Raw genomic sequence first — 19,334 nt, 5'->3', positions numbered from 1 at the left:
ATCTGGTGACAGAGCCTCTTTAAGCCAAGAAGAAGCGAAAAAGAGGACATACGTAGGATGAAAACTCTATAGAGGGGGTTTCTATGATGTGAACTTTAAAGAATAGCAATAGAATTTTAAACTAAAAGCTCTGAATGATAGAAATCCAAGTTAGAGAATGACAGACTAATGTAGCAACTAAGAAGGTGTAACCTAAAACGGGCTGTAAAATACGGAGCTGTTTTCAAGGGAAAACAGCCTCTCATTTTCAGCCTCTCATTTTCAGCCTCTCATTTTCAGCCTGTTTTTTTATACATCAGGCGTTTTTTCGACACGTTTTTTTATGGCTGTTTTTGGAGCTGTTTTTCTATTGAAATAATGAAAAACGGCTCTAAAAACGGCTCAAGAAGTGACAAGCACTTCTTTTTTAGGGGCCACGTAAAAAAAACGCCCTATGGGAACGAAACACAGTTTTTCCCATTGAAATCAATGGGCAGATGTTTGGAGGCGTTCAGCCTCCATATTTTTAGCCAGTTTTGGGGCGTTTCCGGCCCAAAAAACGGCTGAAAATAAGCCGTGTGAACATACCCTAAGGATTTTCTCCTACCTAGACCTGTCTTAGTTCACCTGAAAAATGACATGTCATGGAGTTAACATATTTCAGACAGCCCATCTTTCAGGTTGCTGAAAACTAAAAATCTTTTAGAGACAGAAAGAAAGTTAGAATCGTAGAAGTAGCTTACTGGAAAAATGCAAACAAATAGAATCAGATAAAGGACAAGTGGACATACCACATATGAATATACACCGTTCAGCCATAATATTAAACCACTGACAGGGGAAGTGAATAACATTGATTATCTTGTTACAATGGCGCCTGTCAAGAGGTGGGATATATTAGGCAGCAAGTGAACAGTCAGTTCTTGAAGTTGATGTGTTGGGAGCAGGAAAAATGGAGTGACATTGACAAGGGCCAAATTGTGCTGGCTAGATAACTGGGTCACCGTATATCCCAAAGATGGCAGGTTTTGAAGGGTGTTCCAGTTATACAATGGTTAGTACCTACCAAAAGTAGTCTGAGAAGTAACAACTGCTGAACTGGCAACAGGGTCATTGGTGCCCAAGGCTCGTTGATGCACGTGGAGAAGGCTAGCCCGTCTGGTTCGATCCCACAAAAGAGCTACAGCACAAATTGCTGAAAACGTTAAAGCTAGCTATAATAGAGAGGTGCGAGAGCACACAGTACATTGCATCATGTTGCGTTTGGGGCTGCATAGCTGCAAACTGATCAAAGTGCCTATGATGACTCCTGTCCACTGCTGAAAGCGTGTACAATAGGCACGTCAGTATCAAAACCTGACCATGGAGCAAAGGAAGTAGATGACCTGGTCTGTTGAACATTTTCTTTTACATCTTATGGACAGCTGGGTGCTTGTGCATCGCATACCTGGGGAAGAGATGGCACCAGCATTCACTATGGGAAGCAGGCGGCGGCAGTGTGATGCTCTGGGCAATGTTCTGCTGGGAAACCTTTGGTTACACCATTTATGTGGATGTTACTTTAACATGTATTTTTCAAGCTCGTCAAATTGTCGTGCACATCGATGTCACCATATACGGCCAGTTACCTCTAATTAATATTTAGTTAAAAAGCAGAGGTAGCTGCTAATAATAACCTTTTAATCATACTAATGAAAAGATATGGATGTACAATACAAACGACATACAAAAAAGATATATTGGGTGTATAACATATCAGCACCCTATTGAAACAAAATCACACCCTGTATGTCATAGAGCCTGGGAAAAGATGTCTGTCACAGTCTAGCCATCAAATCATCCAGTACAGCTCAATATCTTTAGATGTCAAGAAAAAATATATAATAAAAAAATGGGTGGAACTTACCAGACTTCTTGTGCGGACACAGTCCCTGTCACCTGTCAAAGTTGGTCACAGGAAGGCTCCAGAGTAAGGAAGCTGCAGCAGGTCTGAATGGGAAGGAACACAACTTTCCATATTTCACCCTATTCCTAAAAGAACAACAGGACAGATATTCAGTCCTGTCACTGACCCTGTAGGTGTAAGGCTGGCTTACCAAGCCCTGTCCCTACAGCATAGAGACCCTATACAGTACCCTATCATACCCAATTCATTTCTTCCCTCATGGGAGTCATCAGAGGATTCAAAGAGTGTACAAAAAAGTGTACAAAAAAGTTGCCGCATTCAAAGAGCTTTGAACGTGGCTGGTGTCAGAGGTCACAAGTGCCCAAAAATTTAAATAATGATAGTGAGACATACCGAACCTGCTAACAAGGTCAAGTTAATTTTTTTACAAAAACGCTTCCCCACAATGGTGGGTGGCATACAGCAGCTCCAGAGGCAGCCTGAAGTTCAGTGGAGCCCTAAATCAAACGTGCAGCTCCATGGGGTTATAAACAACGAAGAAGAGACCATGGGGTGAATGCACACGCCGGCAGTGGCAAACAGTGTGCAGTAAATAAAAAAATGGCGACCAATGACGCACTTCCGCTTGTGCTGATATGTTATGCACCCAATATATATTTTTTGTGTTGTTTGTTTTGCACGTTCATATCTTTTAATTAGTATAATTAAAGGTTATTTTTTAGTGACTACTTTGACATGTACCACCTACCTAAACATTGCTGCCAACCAAGTACACCCCTTCATGGCAATGGTATTCCCTAATCGCAGTGGCCTCTTTTAGCAGGGAAAATACGCCCTGCCACACGGAAAAAATTGTTCAGGAATGGTTTAAGGAAAATGACAAAGTGTTCGAAGATGTTGACTTGGCCCTCAAATTGCCCTGATCTCAATCTTGTCCAATCCATGGAGGCCTCTCCTCGAAACTTACAGGATTTAAAGTATTTGCTGCTAAAGTCTTGGTGCTAGATACAACAGCACAACTTCAGAGATCTTGTGGAGTCCTATCACGATGGGTCAGAGGGGGAGCTACACAATATAAGGGAGGTCGTTTTAATGTTATGGCTAAACGGTAAATGAAGAGTAAGGGTGATGTTACATGGCCCGATGTGGGCCGTGTAAACAAGCGCCGATCAACGAGACACCTCATTGATCGCCGCTCGTTTGCTCCTTTCACAAGGAGCTATGTATGGGGACGAGCGTTCGTTACAGAGGGAGATGTGCTGCCGACAACGATAATATTTTTGTTACTTAAAACTATGCAATCAGCCGATGAAAGCGTTTGCTCGTTTGCCCGATAATTGGCCGGTGTAAAAGGACCTTAAGAATGGATGTACTGTAGATAGACAACACGGAGAGAGAGGAAGACATATAACACTGATGATAGATGTTCAGATATAAGGTTCATAGAAATAGATAGATAGATAGATAGATGACAAAGAGAAACAAAAACTTAGATAATAGATGTATATATATGAGATTCAAAGACAGAGATATAGATAGATAGGAGAGAGATAGATAGATAGATAGATAGATAGATAGATATAATTAGATAATGACATCATATTAAAGGATAAATTAATTTTACGTAATTAATAATTCAATTTCAACAACAAAGACAACGGTGTATTTGGTAAAGGGGGAAGGTAAATCTGAGAAGAATAGGAGGGTCTGGCAAACCCCTCTAGACCAAGTGCCAAAATAACCCAAACTGTTATTGCTTCATCAAACCCAGGCCGCAAATAAATTAATCTAAAGCAAATATGTCCAATGTGCGAATCATTTGGTGGTAATGGATGGAAATTAAGATTTGCAGATATTATTTTCTGTCATTCATTCTAACAAAGTGAACATTTATTGCATATATATTAAAAATTATCCTTTAATGGAGTGCTAGTGGGGGGAGCGCTGTAGAACTGCTCCCAGAGGTGATTTGCCCTATGTAAGGGAAATGGCGGATATTTGTGTGTTTTCCCAAAAGAATATATTTCAAACATCGCTTGAAACGATTGCTAAATTGAGATGTTATTTAATGGCAGCTGCAATTGTTTGATGGTCTGGAGGGAGAATTTTATCATCCTCATCTTATTGCTTATACAGACAAGGTAAAGCAGATTCTTGTACCCAAATTACTCAGAGCAAAAGTAGCTTGTTGACCCTTTAACCCTGAAAGGGTTAATGGCTAGATCTGATGCATGACTATAGTTGGATGTATTAAACGATACTTAGTTCACTTTCCTCTTTTTATATAATTCCCAGTAGCCATCATGAATTGAATGAGTTATTACATTGTAAAATACGAGGTCCTTGTCCTCTGTATAATGACCGTCCCTGTCTACAGTGGAGACATATTGTATATTGATACATGGTGGAAGAAGAGGATGCTGAAAGACAAACTAGCCCGGAGGGAAATATTTTGTATGATAACTTAGTAAAAGCCAATGAATATATACCCCAAATATATACACAGTGTCAAATATTATTGGCAGTCTCTATTCTCCTCCATCCCATGTCATTCATTACTGTCTGGGTGGATTCTATGAAGTTCCCTTTGTCCAGTTCTGGGACAATATTGCGCTTTTATTTACAAGAGCAGACAGAAAAGGAAAATGTTACAAATATGAATACTTTTTTTGGGTGCAGGGAATATGTTTCTCACGCCCTCTTGCCATACCTCAATACCACCCTTGCAAAAAAAGGAAAGCAGCATTAAGTAATTAAGTGTCCTGCCAAATATAGACACAATTATGACCATTCTTCCATGCGAAGGCTACAAGTCTGATGTAACAATAGTAATTTTTGAGCCTAATGGTTAAGTGTTGTAAGATGGATGGTGCTGGCTGAGTGTCTAAGGCCTGAGGCTACGTCCCAGACTCTGGCTGTCCAGCAATGACCTCCTCTCGCTCTTTGCCATCAGACCAGGCACCAGGACTATGTTGCAATTACTTGCCCCTCACTTATAATACCCCTAAATGTAGCATGAGACCCATCTCATGCTGTGTCTATCTGTGATGGATCTTTGTGAACCTGCTAAAAAAATCAGCGAGCTATTGATCCAAATCCCATAATAAAACTATTACTTAGATGACGTTCTGAAGATGTCCAATACAAAACAGCACCCTCCATATGCTCCAATTCATACAGCAATATGGATGTAAAATGTAGATATTGTTGAGTGATTCTTGACCAGCCCCAAGCTCCATGTCAGGCTAGGGATGCCGGACGATAGATGGACATTCACTACAGCTTGATAACAGACAAAAAATGCACACACTGCTAAAATATAGCACCATTTCATATAACTTTTTGGGAACCATACCACTTAAAATAAAATAAAAAATAAATATAAAAATAAATTTAAATCATAAAATTCTAAAAGACACAAAACAGAAGCTGAAATGTACAATTAGTCATAATAAAAAAGAGATTAAGAAAATATGCACAATTTTTTTAAAGGGCTATTCTCATCTCGGACATTTATGGCATATCCACAGAATATACCGTAAATGTCCATTGTCCACATTTGGGACCTCCACCAATCTCTAGAATGGGACCCCCTGACCCTCGTTCTACCTAGTCCCTCTGTAGCTGCTCTCCAGCCACTTAGTCCTGGGAGTAAAGAAACAGCTGAACTCACTGAGCTACGCTGTATCCTTTAGGGTATGTTCACACGGCTTATTTACGGACGTAATTCGGGCGTTTTCTGCCTCGATTTACGTCCGAAAATGCGGCTCGATAGCGTCGGCAAACATCTGCCCATTCATTTGAATGGGTCTTACAATGTTCTGTTCCGACGGTCATTTTTTTTACGTCCCGCTGTCAAAAGGCGGGGCGTAAATAGACGCCTGCGTCAAAGAAGTGTCTGTCACTTCTTCAGACATTAAATGGAGCCGTTTTCCATTGACTCCATGGAAAAACAGCTCCATTTCCGTCCGTAATTGACGCAGCGAAAAAGCGCCTCAACATGTCATGACGGCTGAAATTACGGAGCTGTTTTCTCCTGAAAACAGCCCCGTAATTTCAGCCGTAACGGACGCTGCCGTGTGAAAATACCCTAACTCCCATAGAAGTGAATGAGAGTTACAGTAATAGTATAGCATGGCGGGCTATGCTGTTTGCCTTAACTCCAATTCACCTCTATTGGACTTATGGAAACCGTGTAGCTCAGCGAGCTCAGCTACTCCTGGCCACCGTGTAACTCAATGGCCAGAGAGCAGCGACAGCGGGACAAGGTAGGTCGGAGGCCAGGTGGATGATTTCTAGACATAGGTGTTCATCTCAAAGGTGGGACCCGCATCTATCGGACATTTATGGCATATACACAGCATGTCTGAGATGAGAATACCCCTTTAAGCCTATGGCCTTGTTTTGTGCAGATAAATAGGTAAGTAATGGGTAAGATTCCCAACCAAAACATAATCTTGGCAATATAATAGAAAATCAAAAGTTACAGCAGCAGCCAAAGTTTGGTCTTTATATTTGCTCACATTCAGAGATATTGACATTGTCTGCAATTGTACAAAAATGACAACATGAAGTGCAGCCGCATGTGTTGTTATAAGAATCAGCTTATCAGACACACAACAAACTTTTCTTGCATGTTCAAGCAATGACAAAGTTACAGAAGATAATTCAAAGGTGACAATGAATATAGCTGCAATTCCTGTTTTAATGTTTGCAAAAATGTTCCAACTGAGTAGAGCCAGTTATAGTAAGTAAAAGAAACCAAACTTTGGTTGCTGCTCTAACTTTTGATTTACTAGTATATCACCACTTTTTCTTTTGGGTGGCAAATGGGCGCATACCCTTGGGCCACAATGACTTAAGAGCATCAACCACCAGTGAATAAATACCACACCACATCAGAATACTTTGGATCCAGGTTTCTGCTGGTAAAAGTGGGAACCTACATACATATGGTGTAATTACATTGATATATGACCACCAGTATAATGCTACTATATGTATTGGCATTCAATAATGCTGTTATTTTGACACTCTTTGGTGGCATTACGACCAGTTATCTTTTGCTATATTGTAGTTGTACAATTTTGATCAGTGATCTATAAAATGTTTTTTATTAGCTATTTCAGTCTCTAGGTTTTACAAATGTTACCATTCACTGACATCATGCAGAGATCCTAAAAATGGTGAGGGCTCAAAACACAAAGTACACTGCTCCTAAAAATTAAGGGAACACTACATCAGATCTCGAGTAAAATATTGAAATCACAGGCGGATCCAATTTGCATGAATTTCATCACGGCTGCTCAGAATGTGACTCAGTAGTGTGCATGGCCCCCACATGCCTGTATGCACTCCCGACAATGTCTGGGCATGGTCCTGATGAGACGGCGGATGGTGTTCTCGGAGGAGATCACTCTGGAATAGGGCATCGGTGAGCTCCTGGACAGTCTGTAATCCTACTTGGCAGTGTTGGATGGATTGATTCATAATGTTCCAGAGGTTCTCAATTAGATTCAGGTCTGGGAAACGTCAGGGCCAGTCAATGGCAGTAATGCCTTCATCATCCATGAACTGCCTATACTCTCGGGCCACATGAGGTTGGGCATTGTCCTGCACCAGAGGAAACCCAGGGCCCACTGCACCTGCGTAAGGTCGGAAAATGGGTCTGAGGATTTCATCCCCATATCTAACAGCAGTCAGGGTACCATTGGCTATCACATGGAGGGTTGTGTGACTCTTCAAATATAGGCCACCCCACCCTATCGCTAAACCGGTCATGCTGGATGATGTTGCAAGCAGCATAGGGCATCAGGGCATCTTCAGACTCTTTCACGTCTGTCACATATGCTTAGTGTGAACCTGCTCTCATCTGGGAAGAGAACGGGGCACCAATTGCAGACCTGCCAATTCTGGTGTTCTCTGACAAACACATTTTGAGCTGCATGGTGCTGGGCTATGAGCACAGGTATCACTACAGCATGTCAGGCCCTCGAATTACCCTTATGGAGTCGGTTTCTGACAGTTTGGTCAGAAACATGCACACCAGTAGCCCTCTGGAGGTAATTTTGTAGGGCTCGGGCAGCGCTCCTCCGGTTCCTCCTTACACAAAATAACAGTTAACGGTCCTTTTGATGGGTTGATGCCCTTCTACGTCATCTGCTCTATACACTTGAGACTGTGCTGGGTGATAAAGTAAACATTCTTGCGATAGCACGTATGGATGTGTCATCCTGGAGGAGCAGGACTATCTATGCGACCTGAATGGGCTGCCGGTACCGCATCATTAGTATTGACAAGGACACTAGCAAAGTGCAAAACAAGAAAATAATTAGTCAAGAAGGATAAGGAGAGAGGAACTGTCTGTTGCCACCACCTGAAAAACCATTCCCTTTTTGGGGGTTGTCTTACTGATGGCCCCTCCAGGGCACCTGATGTCACTTTCATTTGCTCCAAAGCAGGTGAAATGGATTCACAATCGCTTATGCTTCCTAACTGGACATCCCTGAAGTTGAATTGACTTGGGGTTATACTGTAATGCTTAAGTGTTCCTTAAAAAAATTTCAGCAGTGTATATTTCAAAGTTGCAGAAATTTTTATTATAAAATAAAAAAGTTTTATTTATATAAAACTGGAAATCCCCTTTAACAGTTTCATGATAAGATGGTTACTACAGTAATTTAGGTCTACAACACATAGCCCATTGTGTCACATTTTGAAGGCACACGCTAAATAAAGCAGAATCCGTGTTTTATTTTTTTTAACATAGTCTTCTTCTTTAAATAACATGGATACATCCAGAAAAGATGTATTTCAGGTGACATGAGGAATTCTTCCATTAGATCCCCCATTGAAGGCCCAGCCATTATCCCTTTATCTCCTTGTTAACTTTTGTGTTAAAAGTTAACAAGATGGAGCGCTCCTATATTGACACCATTATGTTGGGATTGTTGGCCCTGACATTTGTTTCTTTTCTTGCTATTGTGCCTTTGCCCTTACTTGGAGATTTATGTATTTTTGATATTAAAGTCTTTCTCCCTTTAACCTGCTCTCTTGTTGACTTTTATTGACCCCAGTGACCTTTTCCCTGAACGTTTCCATATTTATTTGTAAGCCATGTCTTAATGCCCGCTCACCATTGTCCCCTCTACATCGGGAAGGCGCCCCCAGTTGCACTTGGAGTTTGTTCTGTTCTTGAACTTCTATGGGTCAGCATAGCCCGGCACTGATATTTCTTTGGGTTGCACAACCTTTCAATTCTTCACAGGGGCCTTGTACAACAAGTATTTTCCCTCCTAGATACCAAGTTCCTAATTACTTAGACAAACAGCTCTACTAATCATGGGGCAGGCCTCCTAATGCTTAGGGTTTTTGTTTGCTGGCCTCCCAATGCTCCTGCTGATGTAGAATGGCAGATTGGCCCCTATGACCTAGGACTACTCCTCTACTTTCTCCTTGGAGCAGGCTGCCCTGTCCAGCTCTCCCTGGTTCAAAGGGCAGCCTCCTGGGTGCAAAGCTTGGCAGCAGCTGCTGGAGGTGACATGGACAGACAAGAGAAAGCCTCAGCTCACACACTCTCGGAGATGAATCAATGTATTTTTGTATTTCACATTTCTATGCGTGCCTGACACAGCTCAACTTGGCTGACATACAAAGAGAATGTGTAGATCTAGGGGATGTTCAGCCTTCAAGTGACTGGGGTCTGGAGACTTGTCTGCTTAGTATCATCCACTGATGTGGTCATTTTTTCCTATCTTTATGATGATGGTTGTGATTCTTTCCCATGCTGCCTTGTGAGTTATGCCCTGGAGGTCTTTTTCAGACTGGATACTAATTGTAGGGGCTGTGCACTACTGGCAGCTATCATGCCTGGAGCCGATCACCACAACCTTAATTGACAAGGACTTGTCTGTATTTAGGAGCAGCTGGTCCCGGCACTGGTATACCAGTGCAATCTTAACACGGCGTCTCTAGCCTGGAGCAGTGAGTGTAAACGTGGTTAAAATCAAGAAAGATTTATAGTGTGTTCTCCAGGGTGAAAGGGACATAAAGCAGCCACCAAGATCTTCCCTGGAAGGGGTCTCATCCATCAGCCCCCAATCTTTGTAGCATGTCTCGCAGCCATGCTTCACATATAATTAATAATAGAGCGGCCGTTTAGGATAATTAGGCAGGTGACAATATTTTGAGACAATATATCAAAGCAAACAAGCCTAGTGAACTAATACTCTGAAAGGAGGGATATCAGACACCTACAAAGAGGATCCTACTAATTCCAAGACTTTATAAGGTGTGGCTACGGAGAATTAGGTCCAGCTGAGATTAGAGAGGCATTTATGAAGAAAGAGTGAATCAGTCTATGGCAAAAAGTCCTTAAAAAAATAAACTAAATAAAAACATGTGTTGTCAATGTAAAACGACTAGAATCACTTTAAGAGCATTTTAGCCTATAAAAGTCACCTGTACATAAAAAACCTTGAGTCATCTGTCGATGCTTATGGGAATGTTTGGTGACAACTAATAATGGTCGCCATTATAGTTCTATCCAGAATTATCACCCAATTTTCTGAGTGGTAAATCTGAGTAGTTATGCAGCAACACATCCATCAGTCCTATATGATGCAATTAATAGGAAGATTTGTAATTCAGGAATCAGGTAAAGCTGGCAACAACTTTTGTCGGTGCTATAATGGTTGTCACCCAACTTTCTTAGGAACAGATATACGTAAGGCATGACTGAATATCCTTTTTTTATTAACTCAAGTATCTATAGAAATTTTTGGAAAAATGCTTTTTAGTTCTTGTTCTCAATTTCTGGCTGTTCTGCATTTTTCTTCTTTGTGGACGTATAAACAGGTATTTAGGCATAACCGCTCACTTTTGCATATTAATGCCTCAGGACACCACTGAAGAGCCGTTCACACTGTTATGAATACTTATCTATTTATTCAAAAAAAGAAAAAGAAATCGGTTTGCTTCATTATGTGAGAACCATTTAATTTTCTCACAGTTTGCACGTGTTAAAAAAAAAAGGGATAATAGATTCCGAACCTTCATTCAAATTTCAATGTTTTTTTCCTTCTTTATTTTAAACAAAACTTCTCTAACTTTTTCTTGTTTTCTTAACTTTTTCTGCAGGAACAATACCAACATTGAAGGCCACAGTTGGGAGCCTGCACAGTTGGAGATCTTTGGTTCCATTTTAGACATCTTTGGATTTCATCAATCAAACTGACTGCAATTTTCCATAAAAACCCCTGAATTTGGGTCAGAAAGTGGGCAATGCAGATAAAGATCATTCTACTTGTCTTGTGAGATGATAAATAGGCAGGCTTTCAGTACAACAATACAAGAAGTTTCAGATTTGTAATGCTCGTCTATAGCTTGTGAATACAAGTGAGTCATTGCCATTTCTGTATGTTTTACCATGCTCAGAAGAGATGTCTTTATATTGCAATGTCTCTGTTTTTAGGATCTGTCTCCGCAGTCTCGTTACATTGGGATTCAGAATTCATATAGAAAATAATACGTTGTTTATGTGAAAATGTTACAGTATATAGACTGTACTGTGCCTTGCTTTGCTTGCAGACAGTTAAATAAGTCCCTATAAGTATCAGGATGCCACAGAGGGGTACAGGGGGTCCAATGAAAGGGCCCAAGACTTTTACATAATTTTTTATAGAGTTTCATATTCAACACTGTCCTTACATTGGTGTCCTGTGCAGTACCATCTGTAAGTGCAATCAGGGCCACCATCAGGAATTTCTGGACCCCATACAGCCAAGGAGTCTGGGCCCACCTCCATTACCGAGGGTTGGGCAACAGAAAGTGGTGTGCGTTAACTGATTTTGGTACTGATGTCAATTACAGTGAACAAACCCATAGGTCAGGCACATGACCGGTTAATGCACCAGTTTTGTTAAATTCAGCCAAACTGTATCCCACTGTATGCCATACAGTGGGATACGTCACCCGGGGAATGGCCCTGGGGAAACTCCTGAAGTCACTGAAACCGGACAGTGACGTTGATAGATTTCCCAGGCCTGGAGTCTCGGGGCTGAGCTTCTACTAGAGCTCTGCCCAGGTACTCCGGCGCTGTTCCTGATGTCCATATTTGGTTTCAACTGTGTTTTTATTGAAAATTTTTCAACAATATACATATAACTTAGAGCAGCATGAAGGGCCATGCAATTCACATAGTAAGACAGTAACTTTCAATAGACAGACAAAACATCTGGGAAAAAACACAGGGGTTTAAGGGGGTGAGGAGGGGGGGGATAGTCGGAGCTCCACCTACCACCTAATCTTGAGTTCCCTGTATCCAATACTTGTCCCACGGGTCCCACACCACTTTGAACCTGTCCAGTTCATTGTCAATAGAGGCCGTCATATGCTCCATTGTACGTATTTCCCTAATTCTAGTTACTAAGTCGATGTGGGAGGGAGGGGTTGTCTGTCTCCATTTCCATGCTATCAACGTCTTAGCGGCTGTAAGAAAGTGTCGAAAGAGTCGAGCTGGTGATTTCCCCAAAGACCTAGGGGGAACATTTAGGAGGTAATGAAGAGGGTCTAAGGGAATATCCTGCTGCAACACCGCCAATGCCAAGTTCTTAACTTCCAACCAATACTGTTGTACCAGTGAACAGCTCCAGAAAATATGGAACAGATCACCTCTCTGACCTCTACATCGCCAGCAATCCGACGGAATACCCGGATTGAAGCTATGCAGAAAGGCAGGGGTATGGTACCAAAACATAAGGATTTTATATTGGTTTTCCTTATATGCAGTGCAGATGGAGGTTTTAGCTGCTTGCGACCAAATAATCTGCCACAATGAGAGCGGGATGGATTTATTCAGTAAGGCCTCCCACTTCAACATGTATCTATGCCCAGGCGGAGGGGAACCCTCCGGGGATAGCAATAATGCATAAATGGCTGAGATAAGCCCCCTAGTGGTGGTAGCATACCGACATAACCTTTCGAAGCTTGTAGGTGCAGTAACCCGCGTGGATCTAAAAGTTTGCTGCATGTAATGTCTAACCTGAAGATAGTGAAAGAACGCAGCGGAGGGAATATTATGATGTTTTTGAAAGTATGAAAACGGGTGAAGCTCTTGCGTGTGGGGATCAACCATATCAGCCAGGTGAAATACCTCAATTCCCGTCCACAATCGGACTATTCGGGAGGTAGTGCCCCCCGGGATAGTGGGAGTGTAGAGTACCGAAGTCAAGGGCGGGCAACCCGATGCCAAATGGAAGCGGTTTTTACAGGTTTCCCACACCTCCCTTTGAAATCTCATGGGACCCAATAAAGATGCAGTCGGCATTACTAGTGGGTCACCCCATAACAGGGAGTTTGGGTGGACCGGGGCCATCCATAGCTTCTCTATTTCGGTCCATTTATTGTACGCCCTTAAAGACACCCAGCTGGGTATGCGACGGAGGTGTGCCGCCCAGTAGTACTTCACCACATCAGGGACCGATAGCCCACCCGCAGATCGACCCGATAATAAAACTGATTTCGGAATTCGATGTCTGCCGGAGTGCCATATGAACCTGAGGATAGAAGACTGCATAGCCCGCAATTCCTTCATAGGTACTGCTACCGGCAAAGTCTCAAAGTAGTACAGTAATTTAGGGAGCAAGGTCATTTTGACCGCTGCTATGCGCCCAAAAAATGACATGGGAAGAGGATCCCACCTGGCCATTAGCTGACGTAGCTCTACAAACAGAGAAGGGAAATTAGCCTTGTAAACCGACGTATAGGAGGGAGTGAGTTGAACTCCTAAATAAGTCAGGGAGGTTTCCTTCCAGTTGTAGGTGTAGTTGTGTTTGAGTAGCTGGAGCTCCTGGTGTGGAACATTAAGAGGGAGCGCTTCCGTTTTAGATGTATTAGTTTTATATCCTGACAGCCTCCCATACCTACGGAGAACTGTAGTAAGGTTAGGGAGGGAGGTATGAGGTTTAGTGATAGTCAAGAGGACGTCATCTGCAAACAGGGAAACCTTAAACTCTTTATCTTGTATCTGGACCCCCGCTATATCCCTGGATTTCCGTATTTGAGCTGCTAAAGGTTCTATGCATAGCACAAATAAAAGTGGGGATAGGGGACACCCCTGACGTGTACCATTCCAGATTTGAAACGGAGGGGAGGTGGAGTGTGGGAGTTTAATTGCCGCTGTTGGTTTGGAGTAGAGACCACGCAGTGCTGTCAAATAAGGGCCCGAAATCCCAAATGAATTTAGAGTTTCGAACATAAATGGCCATCCCAAGCGGTCAAACGCCTTCTCTGCATCTAGACTAAGAAGGATCGCCGATTCCTTTTGCTTTTGGAGGGCATCAATGAGGTCAAGGGCCCTTCGTGTGTTGTCTCCTCCTTGCCTAAGAGGCACAAAGCCCACTTGGTCTTTGTGAATCAAAGAAGGGAGCCAAACATTGAGTCTATTAGCTAGAAGACGGGTGAAAATTTTTAGATCCGAATTCAGAAGGGCTATGGGTCTGTAATTGGAGCACTCTGCGTGGTCTCTACCCGGTTTAGGGATCAGCGTGATATGAGAATGCAGGAATGTTTGAGGGATGGGAGAACCCTGTAGGAATTCATTAAATAACGAAGCCATCCGTGGAACCAAGATCTCTGCAAAGGTCTTATAATACCCATATGTAAAGCCATCTGGTCCAGGGGCCTTACCACTAGGGAGGTCCTTCAATATATCAAACAATTCCTCCGCAGAGATCGGGGCATTCAGGGATGAAAGCTCCTCATCTTTCAGTTTAGGGAGAGCACAGGAAGAGAGATATGCTTGCAGCGTTTCCCTCCGACGAGCCGGATCAGGTGGTAAGGTATTTGGCAGGTGGTATAAGGATTTATAATAGTCATGAAAAAGTGTGGCTATCGTGTCTGGGTGATGCTGGAGTATGCCCGCCTTATCCCGAACCGCCTGTGGAGTACGAACAGTCGCCTGATCCCGCAATAGTCTGGCCAGAAGCGAGTGCGCCTTATTACCTTTGTCGTAATATTTCCTTTTTGTGTATAGTAATGACTTTTCTACCCCCTTCATAGCTAAGTCCTTGAGTTGTGCTCTAGCCTCTATCAATTTCCGTAGTGTCGGGACCGCCGGTTTAATCCCCATTTCTCTCTCCAACTTAGTAATTGTCCGATGGAGAGCCACCCGCTTGGCCCGAGAGTCTCTTTTCAATCTAGATCCCATTACTATGCATTGCCCTCTCATCACCGCCTTATGCGCCTCCCAAAGAGTGGATACTGAAGGAACCGATCCCTCATTAAGTGCATAAAATTCCCGCATATGCCCGGCCAGGCTGTCCCTAAGAGAAGGGGACTTAATCAAAGTTTCGTTTAAGCGCCAATGACATACTCTCGTATTTGGTTTCCCTATCTGTAGGGACACAGAAACTGGTGCGTGATCTGACCAAGAGATGGGGTCTATATTCGCCCCCTGGAGCGCACGGAGGGCAGGGACATTACCAAAAAAGTAATCTAAGCGTGTATGAGTGCTGTGCGTATGGGAGAAGAAGGTATAGGACCTATCACCTGGGTGATCCACTCGCCACAAATCATAGAGCTGGTGCTCTCTAATTAGTTGCCTAAAACGTGTAGAAAGTCCTGTAAGGGTGGGCGTCGGAGTAGCGTGTGTAAGAGAGACCCTATCCATGGACGTGGAGAACGGGACATTAAAATCTCCTCCCACCAGCCATGCCCCCCTAGGAAGCTTCTGGAGTTTAGAAAGGAGTCTACGTAGGAATGGAATCTGTGCGGTATTAGGAGAGTAAACGTTACATAAAACGATGGGCTGTCCAAGCAAAGTCCCCTCTATTATAACATATCTGCCTTTCGGATCTAGATGTGAGGTGTGAACTTGTATGGGGCAGGAAGCTGCTATCAAAATGGCCACCCCCTCCCTTTTGCGACCTGACGAGGCAGAGTACACAGCAGGATACGCCCCTCGGGCAAATTGGAAAGTTCCGGATGAATCTAAGTGTGTTTCCTGCAGAAAAGCAACTTCCGCTCCAAGCGATTTCAACTCCCTGAGAAGCAAGCGTCTCTTCACATTGGAGTTGAGACCCTTGACATTAAGTGTGACAAATTTAACCATGGTCAAAGATGTATGAAAGAGCAAAGAATGATGTGGAAAGTGCGGATGTATACAGCTCACAGTTATGTCGGGGCCAGTCCCATGTCGGTTTCAAAGCAAGCAGTGTTCTACGGCGTCCTTCTACCTTGGAGGTTCTTGGAGGATTCACTGTCGTCTCAAGTGTTATTTCGGATGAAAGTAGGAGGGGAGGGAAAGACACTGGGGTAAAGACGTACCAGGGAGACAATACACATATCTGCAGTGAGAACAAAGAGAAATGCATGAGATCAATGAATTTCAAACACACTCAGAAAATACTACCAGGGAGAATACTATACCCTGGGGCGGGTGATATTAAAGCAAAAGAAAACTGGTAATACAATATTACCCTTTGCAACTCTCTCTAAAAACAGAGGGAGAACTGCAAAACAAATTACCCCTATCAAAAAAGGAGGTCGGGTCTCAACAGTCGAGGAACCTAGTACAAAAGTACGTATAAATACGTACAGGCCGAGAAAAAACAAAAAGGGGGTGAAAGAGCCAAGTGTATCCCGGGCAATCGCGCCCTGCCACAATTTACGTTAACGAATTAAAGCGAAACAACATAAAATCAGAAATATAATCCTAAATGCATTTTTAGCCTAGGATAGTGCAACTGGCGAAGGGAGCAGCTGGTATGGGTGACCAGGCTCCTTCACATATATTACGGAGGTGCCGTGTATCTGCGCAGCGTCAATCAATTCAAATCAGGTCTTGGTGAACTTCGGGTAGACTGTCGTCTTGGAGAGGTCCTCCGCTTATTTCGGACCGACTGCCAGACTGGAGGTGGAGACGAAGGCGGCAAAGGAGTCTCCCAATTCTGCATCTTGGGCGTTGGTATACCAAGGGAGTCACAGAAATGAGGCAAATCCCCTGGGTACCTCAGGGTTGCAGAAACACCATCTCTTCGGGCTGTAAGGGAGAACGGAAACCCCCATCGATAAATAATATTGTGGTCCCGTAGGGCTGCGAGAAGTGGACGAAGCAGACGTCTTTTCTGTAACGTAATCCAGGAGAGATCCGGGAATAACTGAATCGGCACACCGGCATACTCCAGGTCTTTACGCTGACGGGCTTTAAGCATAATGTCCTCCTTAGTGCGGAAATCCTGGACACAGCAGATGATATCTCTGGGCTGAGATGTAATGGATTTTGGTTTCAGTGCTCTATGCGCTCTGTCAAGCGGTATCCGATTAGACGGGGGTGCACCCAAAAGGTCGTTAAAGATAGTCTCTAACACGATGGGAAGATCTTCAGACCCCGAGGGCTCCGGTATGCCCCTTATCCTTATATTATGACGGCGACCTCTGTTATCCAAATCCTCTAGATGCAGTTGCATATCTCTAATGGACGCCAGCTGGGAGGACACTGAAGACTGTATCACAGAAACATGGCGCCTAGTGGCATCGTGGTCATCTTCTAAAGCCTCCACCCTCGTAGCAATCTGCTGTATATGCTGCGACACCCCCGCCAATTCTGAACGAAAAGCTGCCTTCACTTCTTGTATCATACTCTTAAAGTCCTCTTTAGTGGGCAACTGTGAGAAACATTCCCTCCACATAGGGGGCACATCTGAAGGAAGTGAGGCTGAATCCTCCAGGTCAGAATCTGAGGCATATGCAGGGGCCTGGGCATAGGGGGTCAAAGATGGTGTATCCCCCAGATCGTCTCTCCTCCCCGGCTGCTGGATCGTGGGCCGTTGGGGTTTAGGTGCAGGCCAAATCTGTAGGGCCATTTGTGCTGAGGGCTGTGACATTGGTGGTTCAAGCAGGTGTACTGGGGCCTCTGACTGAGCTGATGCTCCTCGTGGCCTGGCCTCCATTGCTCCTGGGATAGGGGACCCCCTTCCCTGCTGTTCACAGGACGAGGTGGAGGACAGCTTAGGGGAGCTGGGAGGGTGAACTTTAGCCATCCGGCTATTCAGCTTACCCTGTACGTGGGGCACTGTCTCCTCTCCCTGCTCGGACATCTCCCCTTCCTTCTGACACGAGGCTGTCCAAGATGGCTGCGGCTGAGGGAGCGGCGTGGCTTGCCGCCGAAGAAAGTAGCCGTCGATCGTTGGTGGAGCGGCGGCGACCTGGTGCTGTGCTGCAGGGGTGAGTCTAGACCCTTGGGGTCTTTTTTTCCCCATATGAGGCACCTTTCCCCGCTGTAGGCTGCTGGATCTGCGTGGCAGGGCGCGGAGCTCTCAGTTTATGCGACCGGCGCCATCGACTGCTGGCCACGCCCCCCCTGATGTCCATATTTGGACAGTGATGTCAAGAGCTTCCCCGGGGTCAAAGTCCAAGGGCAGAGCGATTGCAATGCTCTGCCTAGGGACTCCGGCATTGGGAAGCTCCTGACATTACTGTCCATAGAGTGCTGTCAGGAGCAGTATACGTTTTTTTTTTAGGGATTTCTCAGGATGGAATAGCATAGTCTACTATGCTATTCCGTCCTCCAAAAAAAGGTAAACCCCATTCACATGAGTTATATTGTAATTTGTAGAGAATTTTCGGTGCGCAATCCGCACCGAAAATAGGAGAGTTTTAGCCATGTGCCAATTTAAAAGCAAATTGTTCTTCTATTACTCTTCCAACCTACATATATTTGGTCTTGTTTTTCTCAGAACATGTTGGGCTTCCATATTGCGTAAAAAAAATAAGTGATATATTTTACTTTTTAAAAAATGTACAAGGAAAAAAGGGAAATAAAAATAAATAAAAATGTGGATATGTAATTTTAGATGATGTTTTTTTTTACATCGGGTGTATGCCACTGGGTAAACACATCTGAATACATATTTGTCAAGTTTTGCCGACTTCAGCTATACTAAATGTGTGCGCATTTCTTACACGCTGGGTGCAAGGTGGAGCTTACAATGAATGTTGCTGCAATTCGGGCAGGCCCCTTTTTTCAGCCATGTGGCCGTACCCCTGACAGCAGTACCAGTAGTACTGGCCTGATGGCAAACCCCCATGTGGTATGCTGTGATACAGTGTACGAATAACAATACCATATACTGCTTAGATATAAGCTCCAATAGTATGGCACCTAAATAACACTTCCCTACAGTTGCCTAAATAAAAATGTTACACAGTGCCATTACCACCATACACAATAATATACTATACAGTGCCTAAGTAACACTGCCACACAATGCCTAGTAAATAAGTGAATACCACCATATAGTGACAAAATAACAGCTCCATACATAAAATAATCTAATACCAGTGCTATACAATGTCTAAATAATACTGCTATACAATTAATATTAAGATTTGTGGTGATCACAAGTGTCGAGTGCCAGGCCATCTTTAAACGTGCATGTTTATGATGGAG

This window comes from Rhinoderma darwinii, chromosome 1 (assembly GCF_050947455.1).
Source record: "Rhinoderma darwinii isolate aRhiDar2 chromosome 1, aRhiDar2.hap1, whole genome shotgun sequence".
Taxonomy (NCBI): Eukaryota; Metazoa; Chordata; class Amphibia; order Anura; family Rhinodermatidae; genus Rhinoderma; species Rhinoderma darwinii.
This window is presented reverse-complemented; position numbering follows the sequence as displayed.